Source organism: Saimiri boliviensis, chromosome 17 (genome assembly GCF_048565385.1).
Source record: "Saimiri boliviensis isolate mSaiBol1 chromosome 17, mSaiBol1.pri, whole genome shotgun sequence".
In the NCBI taxonomy this organism is placed as follows: Eukaryota; Metazoa; Chordata; class Mammalia; order Primates; family Cebidae; genus Saimiri; species Saimiri boliviensis.
The window spans coordinates 59,527,662-59,552,019 of NC_133465.1; positions in this window are offsets into that span (position 1 = coordinate 59,527,662).

Sequence of the window (24,358 nt, forward strand, 5' to 3'; positions counted from 1 at the left end):
GTTAGAGATTTATTTCTCTTTAGCTGGAACTATGCAGGACTCTGAAATATTTATGTTCTCTCTGAGTCCACTCATCTTTCTTAGGCCTGCTGATTGGGCATACAATTGGCCCAGGCAAATTCATTATTGTTACTAAAACAATGATATTATATACAGCCTATTGATTCTGGGCTGATTATCTTACCTTAATATTAGAAATACAACATATAGGGATTAGAAAACCATGAAGTTATTTAATGCTATGACAATTTGATTAACAGTTAATAGGCAAATGAATTCTGAGTTTTTTTTATGGCAGGCATTCTTCTGGGAACTGAGAAGACAAAAAGATAATAAAAATCTGTCTGGTAGAAAAGATAAATAAATCTTTTCTCTTGTGTGTGTGTTTTTTTTTTTTTTCATTTAGATTGAAATGAGAAAGAATTGGTAGCTATTAGAGAGTACATAGGAGGGGTACTAAAATCAATCTGCAGGACTAAAAAATAATTGTGGAAGTGACATTCATGTATTATCTTAAACAATGAGCAAAAAATAGCCAGACACAGGTGATTGGAAAGATGTTTTAGGCAGAAGAGATAGCATGAGCAAAGTCATGAAGATTAGGAATTAAGGTGTGTTTCCTGAGGCTGAAATACTTGGATTTGCTTGACCATGAGATATGATCAGGGAGACAATAAATTTTATTGCTTGTGAGTTTAGAATTAGATAGTGAAGTACAATCAAGTACAAAAAGGCAGTGCCAGCCCAGGTAAAACAAAAATACAGATGCAGAATCAAAAACTACGCCTGATTCCAATGTTCAGTTTTTGTTAGTGTATCTTACATGATATAATGTATAATAATTTTACCATATCAATACCACTTGGTGGCCAGAAAAATGCCTACGATGTGAGCATGTGGGTAAGAGTGAGTAATCATTTTACTCCGCTGAGACAGGAATAATATGGGCTGGTTGCAGGAGAATAGAAAATTCCGGGTAGCAGTTTTACATGACTAGCAAAAGAAGCTGGAGACATAGCTGTGTAAGTTAGGTAATAGCGTATAAAACTCTAAAAAACCAGAGTGTAGGCCAAGCTGGTTAAGACTGACTAGTCCCCACATGGTGCTAGATTAGACCTAGGTTTCACCTAAGACCTCATTATCTGCTTATTAACATTTTCAATTACACACTCACCAGCACCAGGACAGTTCTGGGAACACATGGATCTAGTGTAGAAATGGGTGGCACCAAACTTCCAAGAAATCTTTACCTTTTCCCAGAAATCTTCATAAATATTCCACTTCTTGGTTAAATAAACCAATAAAAATAAAAACCTCAAACTTCATTGCACAACTCACTCTCTTGAGTGCACCCACATCCCCCTTTATTTCTTGTGTACTTTTCATTTTGAAAAAAATCTCCATACTTTCGCTATTTTCTGACTCATCCTTGAATCCCTTCTCAAGATGGTGTCAAGAGCCTTGAAATCAGCTGGGGTTGAGATCCCACTGCATTTGAGGACCTCTCTTTGCCCATTAGTATCACTATCACTCTTCTTTCATAAACCCAGAAGTGTCTGATTCTGTATGAGAAGCTGATGGAAGTAAGATAATTACATTCTCCAAAGGCTTCTCTTGAATAGATGTGCTTATGAAGGAGATTGATTGTAAGTTCCCGGATGTCAGTGATATTTATATTCCCATCTCTCTGGTGCTTTATCCAGTGCTGGTACAGTGGGCCCTTTTTATACATGCATTCTGCAGATTAAACCAACTGCAGATCAAAAATATTTAGATAAAAGTTCCAGAGTTCCATAAGTGACATTTGAATTTGCCATGCATTGAGTACTATGTTGAATCCCTGTGAATGAAGTCATGTGTAGGCATTGTATCAGTAATCTGGAGATGATTTAAAGTATACAAGAGAATGCACATAGGTTATATGTAAGTACTATGCCATTTTATATACTAGACTTCAGCATCCTTGGATTTTGATACCTACAGGCATTCTGCACTCAATCCTCCACTTGCTAGTGAGGGATGACTTGCATATTTGGATGAATGTAATGGGTGGGATGAAACAGCTAAAGATAAGGTACTAATGTCATATAAGGTATTCTTAAATGTAAAGTCATCACAAGAGTGTATAATGTTATATATAAGATTGAAATATGGAAAAAAGTCACTTTAACAAGACATTTCAGTTTGCTTTCTGACAGGCTCATTAGTATTTGGAGAGAGGGAGAGAAGGAGGAGAAAAAGGAAGAGAGGGGAGAGACAAAACCAAAAGGAGTTGCTCTTGATATTAATATGAATTCATATTAATTCATATTAATATGAATTCATATTAATATTAATTTTTCAATTGATTTGTTATTAGAAACCACAAACATCTACAAGTGAAATGTTGTAGTTTAAGAATCAGACCTCTCATCTTATAGGAACCATCAAAACAGTGGCTCCACGAAGTATAAGTATTATGCTAGTTGAGGAGACTATAATTGCAGACAAACAAAAAGCCTCTATGAGTTCCAATGATTGCTGTGAGTTCTTTTATAACAATTCATAAACAAACATATATGCTGTCGGATAATATTCATTGGTCATGAAAACATGGCTTTTAATTTGCTTTTTTTTCCTCGGGAGCCTGCTTACTTCACCCCATTCTTTATTTTTATTGGATTCTTTTAGGGAACACAAATTACAAGAGGCATTTGCAAGCAGGAAGGTGATTAATAATATAAGCCAACTGAAATGATGATGTATTACCATTCGTGCTGATGTGGAGAGACCAGAAATATAAAATCTCAACAGTTTTGCCTGATTGCACTAGAAAATTAAAACCAAACTCTGGATATGTGGAAATGGTTTGATTAGAGAGAGGTGAAAGCATTAGGTTACTCTAGAATCCTCTGTGGTTTTAAGGTTGAGTCTCTGATAGCCTGTGCATGTTCAGACCAAACACATTTCAAAATGCTGCAGGGGCCAAGTCTGTGCTTCATCGTAGCAGAGACATGGTTTCAGACTTTGGGAATGAAGAAGTATAAGGTCATGCAATATGCTCTCCAAGTGCAAAGATGCTAATTTGATTATGAATTCCTGACAATTCCATGGATTCATTTTGTTTTGCCCAGTCATGAGACAGAAGCAATTAAAATTATTAGTCTTTAATTATATTTTAGTCATCTATCTCTTTTTGCTGTCTTTAAAGGATCTGATTTTCATTTACATTGTCAGCTGACTTTCTGTACCATTTTCATTAGTTTGTATAATGATTTGAAAATACTTCAATATACAGTATACTTCAAAATTTTATTCAGTTGCATGGATTTTTAGGTATCAGCTACTGACTCTGTAATATCTCATTTCCATCAAAATCAAATGTAAATTTTATTTCATTTTATTGTGATAAGAACATTTAACATGAGAGCTTACTCCTTTAACAATTTAAGTGCACAATACATTATTATGGACTATAGGTGCAATGTATAGCAGATCTCTAGAGCTTATCCATCTTGCTTGACTAAAACTTTATACCAATTGATTGATAATTCCCCATTTCCTCCTCCCCTAGCCCCTAGCAACCATGATTTCACTCTTTGATTCTATCGACATGACTACTTTAGGTACCTCACAGGAATGGAACCATGCAATATGCATCTTTCTGTGGATGGCCTATGTCACTTATCATAGAAGTTCAGCCATGTTGTCTTTGCAGAATTTTCTTTTCTCTAAGGCTGCATCATATTGCATTGTATGTGTATACCACATTTCTTTATGCATCATTCTCCTGTCAAGATATTTAGGTTATTTCCAATTTTGAGTACTGTGAGTTGTGCTCAATAAACATAAGTGTGCTAATATTTCTTCTACATTGTAATTTCAATTATTTTTGATAAATATCCAGAACTGGGATTGCTGAATTATATACCAGTGCTAGTTTTGTTTTTGGAGGGAACCTCTACAATGTTTTCTGTAGCAGCTGCACCACTTTCCCACCAATAGTGTGGAAAGGTTTCAATTTTTCCTCATCCTCGTCAATACTCGTTGTCTTTTGTTTTATTGATCATAGCCATCCTGAGAGATGTGCGATGGTATCTCATTGTGCTTTTGATTCTTCAGATGTTTGTTGGCCATTAATATGTCTTCTCCAGAGGACTATCTATTCAAGCCCTTAGCTCCTCAAAAAATTCTGGTTTGTAGGTTTATTTTTTCTATTGAATTGTAGGAGTTATAGACGTGACATTTTGGAGATTAATCCCACTATGAGATGTATGGTTTGCAAATATTTTCCCCCATTACATAAGTTGTCTTTTCACTCTGTTGAAGGTTTCCTTTGTTGAAATGTAAATTTGAAATATTTAGAAGGCCAATGAACTTTGGTGCTTTGCTTGTGGTATAGAGGAAAGGGGCCTTTGAAAGTGAAGTAAAATGTCAATGAGGATAGGTGGAAGGAGAAATAGAGTTTGCAAATGCTGTGCACTGAGGTCTCAGAATTTGGGCTTTCCTGTAAAATGTTTATTATTTTTCTTGAATTCTCCTGATTCTTTCATAATCATTCACATGTTTCTTTGGTTAAGTACATAAAAATAATAGGTGATTTTTCACATTTTAGCCAAAATTGTCTTGATATTCAAGGAACTGGTGTGTCCCCAACTGATTTTAATTCAAAGAACCAATTTTCTTGGGAATAAAATTATTTAGACAATACTTATTTTAACACTTCATAACACTTCATTTAACACTTCAAGAAAGGTGACAAGATATTTACTGAAAGGGAAATCATAGAAATTACTTTGAAATTTGATGTTGAAACACACACACACACACACACACAATCACACATATGGAAAATTTAATCATATGTAATTATTACATATGATTAAATTTTTTCCCACTGATTCTAACAGTGTGTGACCTGAGATGTTATTTGAGACCTTAGAAATAAGTTTTTATCTTTGGTGTCTTGGTAATCCACTTATTTAAACTCAACTCATGTTCAAAAAGTGCATGAACTCCCTGAAAGAAAGTATCCACAAACCTCATTTTTCATTCCCCACCCTCCTCCCTTCCTTGATTTGTTTACAATCTTGTGATTACTGTCATTTGATTGTCCAGCTATTTCTCACTGATAACTATCCCTGTTGCAATGATTATGAAGAAAACAGAAAAGTGAACACAATGTTCTCAGTTCTGTCTACATTCAGAACTATAATCTTGCGGCTGCCTTTGGAGACTATAGTAGAAGAATAAGATGCACTTTCTTCTAAGTTTGGCAGGGGCCTAATGTTTGGATGGGAAAATATGTTCAATTTTTTTTTTTGGAGACATGGTTTCACTCTCATTGCCCAGGCTGGAGTGCAATGGTGTAATGTTGTTCACTGCAACCTCTGCCTCCTGAGCTCAAGAGCTTCTCCCACCTCAGCCTCCTGAGTAGCTGGGACCACAGGTGTGTGCCATCATGCCTGGTCAATTTTTGTATTTTTTGTAGAGATGGGGTTTCACCCTGTTGTCCAGGCTGGTCTTGAACTCCTGGACTCAAGCAATCCACCCACCTCGGCCTCCAAAAGTGCTGGGATTACAGTGTGAGCCACAGCACCTGACCTTAGGTTCAATTTTAACTGAGATCCACATTTCACATATTTTTACTCATATAAAGTAAGTTGGAGAATGGGTAGTTGATGAATGCAGACAAAAAATAACTTCTCTTTCAATTGCTATTTTATCTTGTTAATCAGACTCAATCACTATAAAAATTAACAAGTATTAAGGACATATCTATCCATTGCTTTGATGGAAATTGGGAAATTTATTTAATGAATCAATAGAGGTGACGTGTGTTTATTGACTATTTAAACATATTATCATAATTATCTGTGAGTTTGGTGACTAAAATAAATATTTTCTAAGGATGATTGATTGATTTCACAGCTGTAAATCTGTCTTTGTCTATGGTTTTGATGTGGTATTTCTAGAACAAAGCCTGTAATCTTATACTGTGATATTGTTTCTCACTTTTACTTCTTAGTCTTATTTAACTATTTACCAATATTTATGAGAAAATAGGTTGACATGAAACAGTAAAGGATGGATGTCACATGTCCCACTGGGAAAACTGCCCCTAGATATATTCTGAATCCTTTTCATGCCTTGAACTGGCATAAAAGTCTTCATTTAAGGGATCTTTTTATAATATTTGAAACACATCTATTGCTCATTCATTCACAGAAATATCAGAAATCCTGAGGTCTTGATTTAATTAAGGCTGATTGACATCAGGCTTCTGAAGTACAAAATTTGTTATCCTGCCTGTGATACTTCCTTCACATATCCTTTATGAAGTCATTGTTTCCAAGAAGTGTCTGCTTTTATGATCCTCAGTTTGCCTTCTCATCTGGTTCCCATAGATAAATGTTATACAATATACATGGACAGTGTATATTTACATTTAAATTTACCCATTGTGCTCAACCCATGTCTTAGGCTCTTGTTTGAAGGAGTGATGCCTCAACTCAAAGACACCCAGGTCAAAAACACACTTATGTTTTCAATCGTTTCATATGTATACATCCAGACTGGGATAAAGGAGTGGACAAGAGTCACGCGTAAGACCTTATTTCTTTGGAGACTCATGCCTATAGATGTTTCCATAAAAATACGGGCATTCCTCCAGGGATTACTGAAGTAACTTTGCCCTGTCTTTGCTTTCTTTGAGATAAAAAAGAGAACAGTAGGCTGAACCCAGTGTGTCCTGACTCCAGATATCTTACCAAGTGATCCCTATTGATTTGGGGGTTCCCGCAATTCTAGAGGTGGGATATGGTATGGACCTCCTCAAGCCTCTTTTGAAATTACTGTATGCCAGAACAACCTTTTTAAGAAGCTAGCTTAGTGCACTCAGAACCTTCATTTTCTAGTATATTTGAAAATATTTTCATTTTTTAAAATTTACACATACCAGTTCAAATCCAACATATTTATAGTAGCTGCCTTCTGTAAATACCCCCATTCAGGTTCTGCCAGGTGAGTGGGTGTGTATCCCAGGTCAATCTCCTTGTGAAACTGCTTAGAGATGGCAAATAGTTAAGGTAGCAAAATCATTTGCATGTCTTTCTACATGTAGTAGAACAATGGTCTTCAAATCTCTGTAAATTCAATTTAGTAAACATACATTTTTAAGGTGAAAAAATTCAACTTCTTCTTAAAATGGTGATTTTCTTGATTCTACCAAAAGGATATCCCATTGTAAATCTTTGGATCTCACAGGCAATCAAGGTTGTTGGGCACTTTAACAAAAAATAACTAATACTATTAAAAGCATCACATTAAGTTCACAAGAATTTTCTAACACAGGAATATTTAAGGAATTCTGAAACAATGTCAACAGATTTGGGCAAGTTGGTAAAGTCATTTTCTATTATTTATTTTAAAGTGGTTCAAAAACTGGACTGCTTTATGGCCCTGAAGCATCCCTTAACCGCGAACACCAAAATAGCCACATGGCTCCTTTTTATCGGCTGCTGCTTAAAACCAAGCTCTGAATCATTTGTGGGAATCTGAACTTTCCCTGGGATTCCAGCAGCATCTAATTTCTGTATATGGATAAATTAAAAAGGATAATTCGATTCAGTTTTAATTTCATCTCCATTTTCTTATTTTCCACATTTCCTAAACTTCAGCAATCAAAATATCATACTTCTGAATCTATTTATGTTTTGTTTCTATTTTTTATTCAATGGTTGGGTATGCATTTTCTCTTAAAGAGACTTTTACAATGTTTTTTTCCATGCCCAGGGATTGCTGCATTCTTCTGGTGGCAGGCTACTCACTCTGTGCTGTGGCTGCTACTCCAAACGGCAAAGGCTGAGTGGTCTGGCTCACCACCACGGGATTGTCAGCCTGTTTCCTCCCCTCTCCTACTAACCTTTGAGCACATGTAGAAAAGAAAATCAGTAGATGACTTTTTTTCTGCCTCATTTGCTCATTAACTTTCTTTTCTTCATGCATTGCAAGCAACCAAGGTCACAGAGAAATCTCACTGCTACCAAGTTCATAGTTATTTCACAGAAAATACTAATTTGTATCAACTCATTCTATCCCAAACCCCATTTTCTTTTTCTGTAAGATAGTCTATGAAACCACTTATAGTAACTAGAACACAGATGTAGAGGTAATCGACATTACTGAATATGGTCTTCTTGGGTGACATTTTGGTTGAATAATTTACATTATGTGTTGAGTGAAATTTTTCTATTTATATGACCAAATGTCACTTCTTGGAAATCCTACTTAAGCATTCCTTTTTGGTTTGATAGCACTGAGTCCTGTGGTGACTTACCTCTATTGGCTATAAAATTATTTTATGTAAATATTTTAATTTCCTTAATGAATTGCAAGGACTCCGTTCTATTACTTTTGTATCCTCTGACTAGTGGTGCTGGTAATAACAGCTAACGTGTATTGAGAAGCCTTGATGGAGCAAGCCTCTACTTGATGGTCACTATTAATCTTTGTAGAAACCCTAATGGGACAACGTTATCATCTTCATTTCCCTGATGAGAAAATGGAGGCTTAGGGAAGTTTTCTGAGGTTACATAGATAGCCAGTTGTAGAGTGAGTATGGGATTTGAGAAAACTGGACTGCGGTGCCTTTAATACTGCCCAAGGTAGACTTCTGGACACGTGTTGTACAAATTTAACTTCAGGTTCTTCCGTTTCTTTACTCTTTGTATTACTCATTCATCTGCAGAGTTAGTGATGAGAAGGCTAGGGACAGAGCCTGCCTGGGTGTGCTTTGATGCATCAAGTTAGGACTCAGGAAGGCTGAAGGTCTACGGGCCTCAGTTTCTGATGGGAACCTCAACTCCTAGAAAACTCCTGCAGCAAACCACAGCCTTGTAAATGCCATACATAAAACTCTAGCGATGACAGTGGCAGGCCATCTGGAGCAGCCACTGCCATCATGCCAGCTGCATCAGGGAGGTGTGGCCAGGGCTACACAGTCTATGGAGCCAGTGGGAGCTGAAAACAAGCAGAAGCCCCACCCCTTCTGAGTTGGGGCAGAAGCTCCCCAGGTGCTGCTGCAGCTGCCCAAGCCACGGCTGCAGACCTGGGTATCTCTGTGTTCTTAGGGCCCAGGAGCAGGCAGGATGTCCATCCTCCCAGGTGCAGCTGCAGCCACCCAAGTCATGGGTGCAGACCTAGGCCTCCCCCTCCACAGAGCAGTCAGGAGTCCGACTCCAGCCACCCACTGCCCCACTCCTGCATACCGGCACCTGCCCAAACCACAACTGTGAACCCAGGTATCTTTGCACTCTTAGGGGCTTGGGAAAGCTCCGCCCCGCCCCACCTCTACACCGCCGCTCCCCCACCCCCCCCCGCCCCACCACCTTCACTCGCAGGCTCTGAAGTGCCTGCTACCACTGCCTGGCTTCACTCCACTCTTGGCACCCACTCTGATTTTGGAGCAAAGTCAGGGCTGAACTCAGGCACTGTTACAGCCTCGCTGGGTGTGCACACACTTGGGGCAGTGCTAATATGCCAGCCCCCTGCCACCTCAGCCTCCTCTGGACTTTGGCCACGAATGGGCATAGAGATTGGGACATCAATCCTAACAAGGTTCACTCTCTCATTCTCCATTTGTAGTTAACAAGTCCCAGCAAGTCTTCCAAAATCTACATCAAATCAGTCCACCTATTCCTAAACCTATTTCTGTCACACTAAATCCATATCTCTAACTTATTACAAACTCTCTTAGTTCCCTACCTTCTATTTCTGTTCTTCTATAATTCATTTGGCACACAATAGCTATCTAAAGTGAGCTTTTCTAACTGCAGTAATAATAATGACACTTTCTTGCTTTAATCTCCTCAGTTTACTGACATTGATAAAATGCAAAATCCCTTGAGTGGTCTACTAATTTCCACATGACCTTGACCTTCCTTCATCTTTACTCTCATTTTATCCCAGTTGAAATCAGTGCTCCAGAAATCTTAGATTTCAAATTGTCCAGCTCTACCTACACCATGACTTTCACACATGCTTTACCTTCAACACCCCTAACTCCCTAGTTTGAATGCCTACTGTCAAGAGGAATTCCCAAATCTCCAATGGAAATAAGGCTCTCTGGTATATTCTTTAACTCCATATGCATAAGTACTTAAAGCAATTTGGGGTTATGCCTTTCATTAACCACCACCCAGATCCCCACTTCAGAACCAAGGCACTAACTCTCCTAGCTACTCTTTCTAGCCTGGATTTATTCTCTCTGTCACATTCACGTACACCTATCAAATGTAGATTAGGTCTTTTCACATATTCCCATATTTATTGTAGACTTTGTTCATTCCTTTTTACCCTTTTTTCTCTAATCTTGCCTTCTTGTTTTATTTCATTGAGTTGATCTTCGACCTCTGATACCCTCTCTTCTGCTTGGTCAATTTGGCTCTTGAAACTTGTGTATGCTTCAGGAAGTTCTCATGTTGTGTTTTTCAGCTCCATCAATTCACTTATATTCCTCTCTAAGTTGTTTATTCTCATTAGCATTTCATCAAATATTTTTCAACGTTCTTAGTTTCTTTGCATTGGGTTAGAACATGTCTGAAAAACATCTAAATGTCCTTCAGTAGGTGAACAGTTAAACTATGGTGCATCTGCACAATTGAATACTACTCAGCAATGAAAAAGGAATGAACCATTGTTGTATACAACAATTTGGATTAATTTCAAATGCATTTTATTAAGTGAAAGAATCCAGTTTCAAAAAATTACTGTGTTTGATTACATTTACCTGGCATTCTGGAAAAAGCATGAGAGAGAATAGTTCAGTGATTGCCAGAGGTTAGAGTTTGGATATGTGTTGATGTGTCTGTCTGTCTGTCTGTCTGTCTGTCTCTCTCTCTCTCTCTCTCTCTCTCTCTCTCTCTCTGTGTGTGTGTGTGTGTATGTGTGTATGTTGTGAGGGACTGGCATGAAAGAGATAGCACAAGAGAATTATTTGGTGTGTTGGATTTATCCTGTATCATATAAATAGTATAGTTACAAGAATGAATGTCCATGTAAAAACTTAGATCTGTCTACCAAAAACAGTTCTACTCTATGTAAATGAAAAATAATTATCCTGCATTCTAGGGAGAATGACAGAATTAAGGCCAACTTTAAAGATCTAAAAGCTGCAAGAATGATGATCTCCATCATGTCTCTGTTTAACTCACCAGTCTAGGGCCTGCTAGAACTACACAGATTCTGTTGAATGACAGTGGGATATCACAAACTCCATCAAGTAGAAGCCCCTTGATTGTAGCCCTGGTGGTGGATACTGTATCTTTGCTAGAGAAGATTGACATGGCCTCTGGTACACAGTATGTGACCATTGACTTAATTAATACATTTTTTCCCATCACTCTTAGGAAGAACAACCAGAAACAGTACACAATCCAATTTGCATGAGATAGAAAACAGTACATATTTATAATCTTGCCCCAAGGCCATACTAATTTTCCTTCCATAATCAAAATAATGTCTGAAGGGATGTGGGTCACCTCTGTATTTTGCAGCACATTACACTGGTCAGCTATATGGGTGATACTGTATTACTGGAATGGGTGAACAGGAAATGGAAAATCTATTGGAAGTCTTGGTAAAGATAATATGTACTCAAAAGAACTGCTATCCTAAATAACAGAGAGTGCCTTTCTAAAAGAAAACATATTTATTTGGGAATAAAACATTGCAGTGGGAATACACATGGCATAGTAAATATGTGTATATTCAGGGAGGTAAAGAAAGACAAAGGTTTTTAAAGGAAAAAACTCAAGAATTACTTGTTTTGAAATAATTATCCTTGGTTACAAAGATAAATAATGAGAGTGACACCAGTCAAGGTTAGGGAGGCAGTCACTGGGCAGTTGTTCTGGCAGAAGTATTTTTTGTGTAAAGTTATCATGATCTTTGCATAAGGCTGTGGATTTTGTCATTTTTGTTGTTTTGTTGTTATCAAGCATACAAATATAAGAATCCTCTCTTCATGGCCTTCCCTGGCCCTATCTGTCAGGATTTCTTTTTTAAATATATATTTCATTGCATTTTAGGTTTTGGGGTACATATGAAGAACATACAAGATTGTTACATAGGTACATACATGGCAATCTGGTTTGCTGCCTTCCTCCCTATCACCTATATCTGGCATTTCTCCCCATGTTATCCCTCCCCAACTCCCCACCCCCTGCTGTCCCTCCCCTAGCTCCCCCCTCCACAGAACCCAGTGTTTGATGCTCCCCTCCCTGTGTCCATGTGTTCTCATTGTTCAACACCCGCATATGAGTGACAACATACAGTGTTTGATTTTCTGTTCTTCTGTCAGTTTGCTGAGAATGATGGTTTCCAGGTTCATCCATATCCCTACAAGACATGAACTAATCATTTTTTACGGCTGCATAGTATTCCATGGTGTATATGTACCACATTTTCCCTGTCCAGTCTATCATCAATGGGCATTTGGGTTGGTTCCAAGTCTTTGCTATTGTATTACAGTGCTGCAAGGAACATTCATGTGCACGTGTCCTTAAAAGAAAACAATTTATAATCTTTTGGATATATACCCAGTAATGGGATTGCTGAGTCAAATGGAATTTCTATTTGTAGGTCCCTGAGGAATCGCCATACTGTCTTCCACAATGGTTGAACTAATTTACACTCTCACCAACAGTGTAAAAGTATTCCTGTTTTCTCCACATCCTCTCCAGCATCTGTTGTTTCCAGATTTTTTAATGATGGCCATTCTAACTGGCGTGAAATGGTATCTCAAAGCACTTTTTATTTGCATTTCTCTAACGACCAGCAATGATGAGCATCTTTTTCATATGTTTGTTGGTCTCATATATATCTTCTTTTGTAAAATGTCTGTTCATATCCTTCACCCACTTTTGAATGGGCTTGTTTTATTCTTGTAAATCTGTTTTAGTTCTTTGTAGATTCTGGGAATAAGCTGTTTGTCAGATGGGTAGATCGCAAAAATTTTTTCCCATTCTGTTGGTTGCTGATTCACTCTAATGATTGTTTCTTTTGCTGTGCAGAAGCTCTGGAGTTTAATTAGGTCCCATTTGTCTATTTTGGCTTTTGTTGCCAATGCTTTTGGTGTTTTAGTCATGAAGTTCTTGCCTATGCCTATATACTGAATGCTTTTGCCTAGATTTGCTTCTAGGCTTTTTATTGTGTTAGGTCTTATGTTTAAGTCTTTAATCCATTTGGAGTTAATTTCAGTGTAAGGTGTCAGGAGGGGTCCAGTTTCTGCATTCTGCACATGGCTAGCCAGTTTTCCCAACACCATTTATTAAACAGGGAATCTTTTCCCTATTGCTTGTTTTTGTCAGGTTTGTCAAAGATCAGATGGTTCTAGATGTGTGGCATTGCCTCTGAGGTCTCTGTTCTGTTCTATTGGACTATATTTCTGTCTTGGTACCAGGACCATGCTGTTTTGATTACTGTAGTCTTGCAGTATGGTTTGAAGTTAGGTAGTGTGATGCCTCCAGCTTTGTTCTTTTTGCTTAGAATTGACTTGGCTATGCAGGCTCTCTTTTGGTTCCATATGAAGTTTAAGGTGGTTTTTTCCAGTTCTGTAGAGAAGGTCATTAGTAGCTTGATGGGGATAGTGTTGAATCTGCAAATTACTTTGGGCAGTATGACCATTTTCACGATATTGATTCGTCCTAACCATGAGCATGGAATGTTTCTCCATCTGTTTGTGTCCTCTCTTATTTCATTGAGCAGTGGTTTGTAGTTCTCCTTGAAGAGGTCCTTTACATTCTTTGTTAATTGTATTCCTAGGTATTTTATTCTCTTTGTAGCAATTATGAATGGCAGTTCATTCTTGATTTGGCTCTCTTTAATTCTGTTCTTGGTATATAGGAATGCTTGTGATTTTTGCACATTGATTGTTTATCCTGAGACTTTGCTGACATTGCTTATCAGTTTCAGGAGATTTTGGGCTGAAACACTGGGGTCTTCTAAATATACAATCATGTCATCTGCAAATAGAGACAATTTGAAATCCTCCTTTCCTAATTGAATACCTTTTATTTCTTTGTCTTGCCTGATTGCTCTGGCTAGAACTTCCAGAAGTATATTGAATAGGAGTAGTGAGAGAAAGCATCCTTGTCCAGTGCCAGATTTCAAAGGGAATGAGCAGTTTTTGCCCATTCAGTATGATGTTGGCTGTGAGTTGTCAGTTTTCTTAACATTAATGATTCTATTTTGCTTCTGACAACTTTCACATGGTGGTAGATAAACCCTATAAAGGTATGGATGCCCATTCTGTCATTAAACTTTCTAGGAGTCCAGGGCCTAGAGCATGCCAGGACAACCTTTCCAAGCATCCCCTCCAACCCCAAGGTGAAGGAGAAAGCACACTAGGCAGTCCTGTTTGGGTTCTGAAGTCCACAAATCTGTAGAATACAAGATTTGTTTTACTTCCTCTGTGTTCCAAAAATAGACTTTGCCCTTCAGCACCTAAAACATAATGAAATAACATAATCATATTAAAAATAAAGAATAGCATCTCATGCCAGGATTTCCAATATATCCTGCCTTTGTTGGTGGTCGGCAGTAGGAAGTGAATCCCTATTTTCCTCAGCCCTGTCATCCTCAGAGGACACTGGCAATGGGCCACTGTAACCACAGGGAAAATTAGACATATAACAAAGCTGGAGGCTAGAAATAGAATTCCTTTCCTATCAGCTTGTTCTATGCAATGCTTTTAATCTGGGGCTACCCTTCTATGATTGCTTGGTCACGTGGGCTAATCTAGTATCATCAACATTACGGGAATTTCCAAGACACTTTAGCAAATGAAATTCCAGTTTTAAAAATATGAAAACAATAGCGGTGTTTAGACATTTTCCTGGATATTTTCTAGGGGAACTTCAGGGCTACTAATGTGTTTGTCTCTCAAGTCTTATGCTTTATCTTTGCTCAGTTCATGGACTCATTTAAATGTATGACTTATAACCACATCCTAAAAATATGTTCATAAATACATTTGCCTAGCTTTGCCTCTGATTTTAAGTAGATGGCAGAACTCTTGAAAAGCCCAGGGCTTTCTAGATTCTCATGGGTAAGAAACACTGCCTTGGACAATGGTTTTCTATGTCATGTATTGCATTGACATCTAAGCCAGCAACATTAATACAATGATCTAAAGAACAGCCTTTTGAAACTGTAATTATTAAGGTGTGAAAATGCTAGTTAGCAATAGAGACATACGCCACTGGAGGTGGAGTTCTATGTTTTGTTATACTGAGCTGATGAGTAATTGTTGTATGTTCAAAAATCAAAATCCATGTTCCTCCTGCATTAACTGTAATTTCAGTAGGGGCAAATAAGTGATATTACAAATTCAAGCTATTGCTTAAGCTTCTGGTTATTTATATCATTATAAACTTGTATTTACTATTTACTTTGGCTTGATAAATACACTTGATGTATATGCTTACTTATAAGTAAGTTCCTCCTGAAGTCATGCTATGATATATATATATATAGATAGGTAATGAGTACTTACATGTAAGCATTGTGCTGATTGCTATATATATAGAGAGATATATGGAGAGAGAGAGAGAGAGAGAGAGAGAGAGAGAGAGAGAGAGTGTGTATGTGTGTGTGTGTGTGTTTGTGTGTTGTCAGGGTCTTGCTCTCTTGCCCAGGCTGGAGCGCAGTAGTACAATCTTGGCTCACTGCTGCCTTAACTTTTCAGGCTCAAGAGATCCTCCCACATCAGCCTCTTGAGTAGTTGAGATTACAGGTATGTGCCACCACGCCTGGCGAATTTTTTTGCATCTTTAGTAAAGAGGAGGTTTCAGCATGTTGTCTGGGCTGGTCTCAAACTCCTGGGCTCAAGCAATCTTCCTGCCTCAGACTCCCAAAGTGCTGGGATTACAGGCATGAGCCACTGCGCCTGGCTGAAAGCATTTTAAACATGCATTAGCTACTTAGTAGGAGATCCTGTCTTTTAGTTATTAACATTTTAATTGTTTTTATAGCCTTTGTCTTATTTTTTTTTTTGAGAGTATAGCAACCTAGAGTACAGGTGATTTAGCAGAGGTTATGCAATTAAATTTAATTCCACAAATGTATTAATAGCTAAGAGTCATTGTGTATTTCCTTTTATTTTTTCTTATTGAATTTTCCCAACAAGTCTATAAGGTAGACTCTATAACTTGCCCCATTTTATAGATGAGGAAATGGGCTTAGTGAAATTTTTTAAATGCTCCAGTTCATACCACTAGAAAAAGCAAAGCCTGGAATTTTACATGTCTAGTCTGATTCCAGAGCCTTATTTCTTTTTCTTTTTCTTTTTTTTTTTTTTTTTTGAGACAGAGTTTCTGTCTTTGTTGCCCAGGCTGGAGTGCAGTGGCATCTCAACTCACTGCAACTTTCACCTGCCTCCCGGGTTCAAGTGATTCTCTGTCTCAGCCTCCCAAGTAGCTGGGATTACAGGGGCCTGCCACCATGCCTGGCTAATTTTTGCATTTTTAGTAGAGATGGGGCTTCGCCGTGTTTGCCACACTGGTCTCGAACTCCTGACCTCAGGTGATCCACCCGCCTTGGCATCCCAAAGTGCTGGGATTACAGGCGTAAGCCATTGCAGTCAGCCTCCTGAGCCTGATTTCTTAATCATTATAATAACTTGTTTTCTTATTGAATGACCACTATGCACGTAGGTAAAGAGAAATAAAATTTTATTTGTTTTTTGTCATCAATGAGCTAACAAATTGGAGACAGATGTATGAACAAAGTACCATAAACATGAGAAGTGCTGGAGTAGAGTATGTGTGTGTGAATGAGGCTAATAGAGTGTATGAAACGAGCAATCCCTTGGAGAAAAGGAACAGGATGTACAAAGATATCAAAATGACTGAGGAATAAAATGAAGTATGAGGTGGCTGGGGGGGTGGAAAGGTAAACTACTGAACATCTCTGCCAAATGGAATAACCTCTAGGAAACCTTGTTAGAAATGAATAGGACAGTGTTTCAGCTGTTAAAAGTATCCCATCTACTGAGGAAGAGATGAAGTGCACAAATAGCCACACAAAAAATATTTTTTACCACTGGGCAAATAAACTGATGTGAGTCTAGGAGAACAAATGCTCATCCAGTGTAGGAGGAATTGCATAAAGATTCCTGGGGGAAGTTGCTCCAAAACTGGGCACAGAAGCAGCAGTTGGCCCATTACACATAAAAACACCAAGACCTATAGTTTCCCATTGAACTCCATGAATTGTTTCATATTATGATCTATGGAAAATAAAGTACTTGCATTTATCATATTTGGTTTGAGGGGATCTGACATTTTGCCTTATGAAATGTCCAAAGCTGAATGTGTTATGTTTCCTAACCTCTTTGCAAAGTGATTGGTGTTATGTAAGTTGAGAGTTTTGAATCACTTACAGCAACTTGAAAATTCTTCCGCATATTTGTTAAAAGAGTGTGTTCCTAGACATCATGTTTATTTCTCCAGTGGTGTCACTATTTTTAAAAATCAAGAACTTCAAAACCTTCGGCCACATTTTTTTAGCCATTACACAATGTGTTTCTCAAGCACATGCAAAATAATGACAGAGGGGAATCATTTAGCTTAGAGGGGGGAAAACAGCAGCTCAATTTAAAAGTGAGTTAACAAATATTATGATTTGTTATTTAACAGTTGGCTTCATTTGATATTTGAACATTTTCTCAAATGCAAGTGTGGGGACATATTGAGATTTATTTGTGTAATATGCAAACATTTTCGGTTGAAGTGTGCCTGGCATATTTAATCAAATCAAAAAGGGGAAGACTGTACATCCTGGAGCCTGACATTTTGGGAAATACTTAGAAACATAAAAAAATTGTTGATTTTCCAGAATTTTCTGTTTCTGCACATAATTTTTTAAAAATGAAGAACATTCAGAATAATTACTCAGATATTCTTTTTCTTGTGATTCAGCATGAGCCATATCATTGCTGTATGTCTAACATTTTTGAGGCTGAACTCTTACTGGCCCAGTGTTAGCCTCTCTCTCTTTCCATTTTATTTTGATCAGTTAATTTGTCTGTGGATATATTTTTACATGCATATCATTTGTATCTTTCTCCTATCAAGTGTATAGGTTTTCAGATTCTTATCTCTTAGAAGGATGAGCTGCTCAATGTGTGGTCTGTGACGGAATGAAGGTAGGGTGAGTTCATGAGGTGAATTAAATACCTTCTGATTTCAGAATAAATTTTTATGCATCTGCAGAATTTAAGATTAGTAGAACTTCTGGAAATAATGAAGGAACTCAGACATACTGAGATTGTTGTTGAATTTTCATCACTTTATAAGCATTTCCATGCATGTGCATTTGTATATCTTTGTTAGAGGTATCTTTAATTCTCTATTTTGTGATTATGTGTAAAGACATTAATTGATACATCTTATGGCATAGCATAGCAAATAATGAATGGGACAGGCTGATTTCTTTAAAGACATTATCTTTATGGATCATGGTGAACCAAGGGTTCCATTAGTGTCTTAGGAGGTAGAGTCATAGCTTTCTTGATAGGAGGTTGATTGCAATTGAAGACAATTGGTTAGCGCTGTTCTCTCTGAAGTAAACAGAAAACACTGATGTTTATACTATCCAGTAACTGAAAATAAAACTTGGAAGACACTGAAGGAATATGTCTTCATGGCCCTTCAGGGAAGAAAGTATCCTGACCAACTGGTAGAACCTCTGGTTGCGTGAGCGGGGCTATTTCTGTAGATTTCTTCCCAGTTCTTACTCACCAGGCAGCTTTATCTTCATTTGATTACTGGAGTAAATTTCTCTGCTAAGAAGAGAATGTGTTGAACAGCCAACATGAATATCAGTCTGTTTGGCAGTCAGAGCCTCATAAATTACTCTGTTGGTTCTTTGACACAAATCAGTCTCATGTGAGTTCGAGTTGCATAAGCTGTTATTTTTTTTTCTGTTGCTGTTGTGCCTAGTTACCACTGACAAAGCTGATCATTAAATATCATCTTAATACACATGTACCCAAAAAGACAAAACTCTGAAGTAAAGAAAAATAACAAACATTTTTGCTGAATATCTACCTGTCTACCCTACCTCAATTATAGAAGCAACATGGGCTTTTATACACAATTATGAATGCCATTGAATAAACAATTATAAGTTACATAAACCATTGTAGACATTGCAAAACATCGTACACAAATTTATGTCTGTCTACTCTTTTTAAAAGCATAAGTTACATGGTTAAAATTGTATGAATATAGCTTACAATTATTAAATGTTTATGTTATACTAGATACTGTTCAGATACTTTATGTGAATTAAACCATTTTAATCCCCTGAAAATAATAAAGCTACATGAGGTTGGTAGCCTTATTATCCCACTTTGCAGGTGAGAATATTTAGGCATAGAGATTTTAAAATAACCTGCCTAGTGTGACAAAGTAAGTAGTGAAGCTCTGATTTAAACTGAGATGGTCTAACTTTATAGTACATATTCTTAACCATCATTTTGCTATTACATTTTATCTATAATCTGTGCCCTGCTATTTTCAATTCACACAAGTCAACACACTCTGTATATACCTGTAAAGCTTTGAAAGCCTTTTTGACCATCCACCAGTCTCTATGGCTACATGACCCTCAACTTGATTTTGCCCTGAGAAGACTCAAAGCTGAATTCTCTCTGCTAAGTAATAAAACACTCTCCTCCCTTTGGTAGCAAAGCTGGGTTCTTTTTTTAAAAAAATATATTTTATTGTACTTTAGGTTTTTGGGTACATGTGAAAAACATGCAAGATTGGGTACATATATGGCAATGTGGTTTGCTGCCATCCTCCCCATCACCTATATCTAGCATTTCTCCCCATGTTATCCCTCCTCAACTTCCCACCTGCTGCTGTCTTCTAGGTACCCCCCCACAGACCCCAGTATGTGATGCTCCCCTCGGTGTATCCATGTGTTCTCATTGTTCAACACCTGCCTATGAGTGAGAACATGCAGTGTTTAATTTTCTGTTCTTGTGTCAGTTTGCTGAGAATGATCGTTTCCAGGTTCATCCATGTCCCTGCAAATGACGTGAACTCATTGTTTTTTATGGCTGCATAGTATTCTATGGTGTATATGTGCCACAATCTCCCTGTCCAGTCTATCATCGATGGGTGGTGGTGTTGGTTCCAAGTCTTGGCTATTGTAAACCGTGCTGCAATAAACATACGTGTGCATGTGTCCTTATACTAGAACGATTTATAATACTTTGGACACATACCTAGTAATAGGATTGCTGGGTCAAATGGAATTTCTATTTCTAGGTCCTTGAGTAAGTACCACACTGTCTTCCACAATGGTTGCACTAATTTACACTCCCACCAACAGTGTAAAAGTATTCCTATTTCTCCACATCCTCTCCAGCATCTGTTGTTTCCAGATTTTTTAATGATTGCCATTCTAACTGGCGTGAAATGGTATCTCAAAGCACTTTTGATTTGCATTTGTCTAATGACCAGTGATTATGAGCATTTTTTCATGTTTGTTGGTCTCATATATATCTTCTTTTGTAAAGTGTCTGTTCATATCCTTCACCCACTTTTGAATGGGCTTGTTTAATTCTTATAAATCTGTTTTAGTTCTTTGTAGATTCTGGGTATTAGCCGTTTGTCAGATCACAAAATTTTTTTCCCATTCTGTTGGTTGCTGATTCACGCTAATGATTGTTTCTTTTGCTGTGCAGAAGCTCTGGAGTTCAATTAGGTCCCATTTATCTATTTTGGCTTTTGTTGTCAATGCTTTTGGTGTTTTAGTCATGAAGTCCTTGCCTATGCCTATGTACTGAATGCTTTTGCCTAGATTTGCTTCTAGGCTTTTTATTGTGTTAGGTCTTATAAGTCTTTAATCCAACTGAAGTTAATTTTAGTGTAAGGTGTCAGGAAGGGGTCCAGTTTCTGCTTTCTGTACACAGCTAGCCAGTTTTCCCAACACCATTTAATAAACAGGGAATCTTTTCCCCATTGCTTGTTTTTGTGAGGTTTGTCAAAGATCGGATGGTTGTAAATGTGTGGCATTGTCTCCGAGGTCTCTGTTCTGTTCCATTGGTCTGTATTTCTGTTTTGGTACCAGTACCATGCTATTTTCACTACTGTAGGCTTGTATATAGTATGAAGTCAGGTAGTGTGATGCCTCCAGCTTTGTTCTTTTAGCTTAGAATTGACTTGGCTATGCACGCTCTCTTTTGGTTTCATATGAAGTTTAGGTGGTTTTTTTCCAGTTCTGTGAAGAAGGTCATTAGTAGCTTGATGGGGATAGCTTTGAATCTGTAAATTACTTTGGGCAATATGGCCATTTTCATGATATTAATTCTTCCTAACCATGAGCATGGAATGTTTCTCCATCTGTTTGTGCTCTCTCTTATTTCATTGAGCAGTGGTCTGTAGTTCTCCTTGAAGAGGTCCTTTACATTCTTTGTTAGTTGTATTCCTAGGTATTTTATTCTCTTTGTAGCAATTATGAATGGCAGTTCTTTCTTGATTTGGCTCTCTTTAAGTCTGTTCTTGGTATATAGGAATGCTTGTGATTTTCGCACATTGTGCTGAAGTTGCTTATCAGTTTCAGGAGATTTTGGGCTGAGATAATGGGGTCTTCTAAATATACAATCATGTCATCTGTAAATAGAGACAGTTTGAAATCCTCCTTTCCTAATTGAATACCAGTTATTTCTTTGTCTTGCCTGATTGTTCTGGCTAGAACTTCCAATACTAACTGAATAGGAGTGGTGAGAGAAGGCATCCTTGTCTAGTGCCAGGTTTCAAAGGGAATGCTTCCTGTGTTTGCCCATTCAGTATGATATTGGCTGTGGGTTTGTTGTAAATAGCTTTTATTACTTTGAGATACGTTCCATCAATACCTAGTGTATTGATAGTTTTTAGCATAAAAGGCTGTTGAATTTTGTCCAAGGCCTTTTCTGCATCTATTGAGATAATCATGTGGTTTTTATCTTTGGTTCTGTTTATGTGGTGAATTACGTTTATAGACTTGGGTATGTTGAACCAGCCTTGCATCCCCAGGATGAAGCCTCCTTGATCGTGATGGATAAGCTTTTTGATGTGCTGTTGCAATCTGTTTGCCAGTATTTTATTGAAGATTTTGGCATCTATGTTCATCATGGATATTGGCCTGAAGTTTTCTTTTCTTGTTGAGTCTCTGCTGGGTTTTGGCATTAGGATGATGTTGGTCTCATAAAATGATTTGGGAAGGATTCCCTCTTTTTGGATTGTTTGGAATAGTTTCAGAAGGATTGGTACCAACACCTCTCTGTATGTCTGGTAGAATTTGGCCATGAACCCTTCTGGACCTGGGCTTTTTTTTGGTTGGTGGGCTATTAATTGCTGCCTCAACTTCAGCCCTTGTTATTAGTCTATTCAGGGTTTTAACTTCTTCCTGGTTTAGGCTTGGGAGAATGCAAGTGTCCAGGAATTTATCAATTTCTTCCACGTTTACTACTTTATGTGCATAGAGTTGTTTGTAGTAACCTCTGATGGTGGTTTGTATTTCTGTGGAATCTATGATGATAGCCCCTTATTTTTTTTTTATTGCATCTATTTGATTCTTCTTTTATTTATTTTTTTGTTAATCTGGCTAGTGGTCTATTCTGCTGATCTTTTCAAAAAACCAGCTTCTGGATATATTGATTTTTTGAAGGGTTTTTTTGTGTTTCTATCTCCTTCAGTCCTGCTCTGATCTTTGCTATTTCTTGTCTTCTGCTAGGGTTTGAGTTTTTTTGATCTTGCTCCTCTAGCTCTTTCAATTTTGATGACAGGATGTCGATTTTAGATCTTTCCTTGCTTCTCATGTGGGCATTTACTGCTATATATTTTCCTCTAGACACTGCTTTAAATGTTGTATGTTGTGTCTTCGTTCTCATTGGTTTCTAAGAACATCTTTATTTCTGCCTTCATTTCATTGTTTATCCAGTCAACATTCAAGAGCCATTTATTAAACAGGGAATTCAGTTTCCATAAAATGTGCAGTTCTGAGTTAGTTTCTCAATTCTGAGTTCGAACTTGATTGCACTGTGGTCTGAGACTGTTTGTTATGATTGCCATTCTTTTGCATTTGGTGAGGAGTTATTTACTTTCAATTATGTGGTCAATTTTAGAATAGGTGTGATGTGGTGCTGAGAAGAATGTTTATTCTGTGGATTTGGGGTGGAGAGTTCTGTAAATGTCTATTAGGTTTGCTTGGTCCATGTCTGAGTTCAAGTCTTGGATATCCTTGTTAGTTTTCTGTCTTGTTGCTCTGTCTAATATTGACAGTGGAATGGTAAAGTCTCCCACTATTATTGTGTGTGAGTCTAAGTTCTCTTTGTAAGTCATTAAGAACTTGCTTTATTTAACTGGGTGCTCCTGTGTTGGGTGTGTATATATTTAGGATCTTCAGCTCTTCTTGTTGCATTGTTCCTTTTACCATTAGGTAATATCCTTCTTTGTCTCTTTTGATATTTGCTGGTTTACAGTCTATTTTATCAGAGACTAGGACTGCAACTCCTTCTTTTTTTGCTCTCCATTTGCTTGGTAAATCTTCCTCCATCTCTTTATTTTGAGCCTATATATATCCTTCCATGTGAGATGGGTTTCCTGGATATAGCACATTGATTGGTTTTGGTTTTTTATGCAATTTGCCAGTCTGTGTCTTTTGACTGGGGCATTTAGTCCATTTACATATAGGCTTAATAATGTGATGTGTGAATTCAATTCTACCATTTTGATGCTAGCTGGTTGTTTTACCTGTTGATTGATGCAGTTTCTTTAATGTGTCGATGCTCTTTATCATTTGGTGCATTTTTGGAGTGGCTGTTAATTGTTCCTTTCTATGTTTAGTGCTTCTTTCTGGTGCTCTCATAAAGCAGGCCTGGTGGTGATTGTATGTCTGAGTAAATGCTTGTTTGTAAAAGATTTCATTTCTCCTTAGCTTATGAAACTTAGTTTGGCTGGATATGAAATTCTGGGTTGAAAGTTCTTTTCTTTAAGGATGTTAAATATTGGCCCACACTCTCTTCTGGCTTGTACGGTTTTTGCTGAGAGATCCACTCTGAGTCTGATGGCTTCCCTTTGTGGGTGACCTGACCTTTCTCTCTGGCTGCCCTTAGCATTTTCTCCTTCATTTCCACCCTGGTGAATCTGATGATTATGTGCCTTGGGGTTGCTCTTCTTGAGGAATATCTTTGTGGTGTTCTCTGTATTTCCTGGACTTGAATATTGGTCTGCCTTGCTAGGTTGGGGAAGCTTTCCTGGAGAATATCCTGAAGAATGTTTTCCAGCTTGGATTCATTGTCTCCGTCACATTGAGGTACACC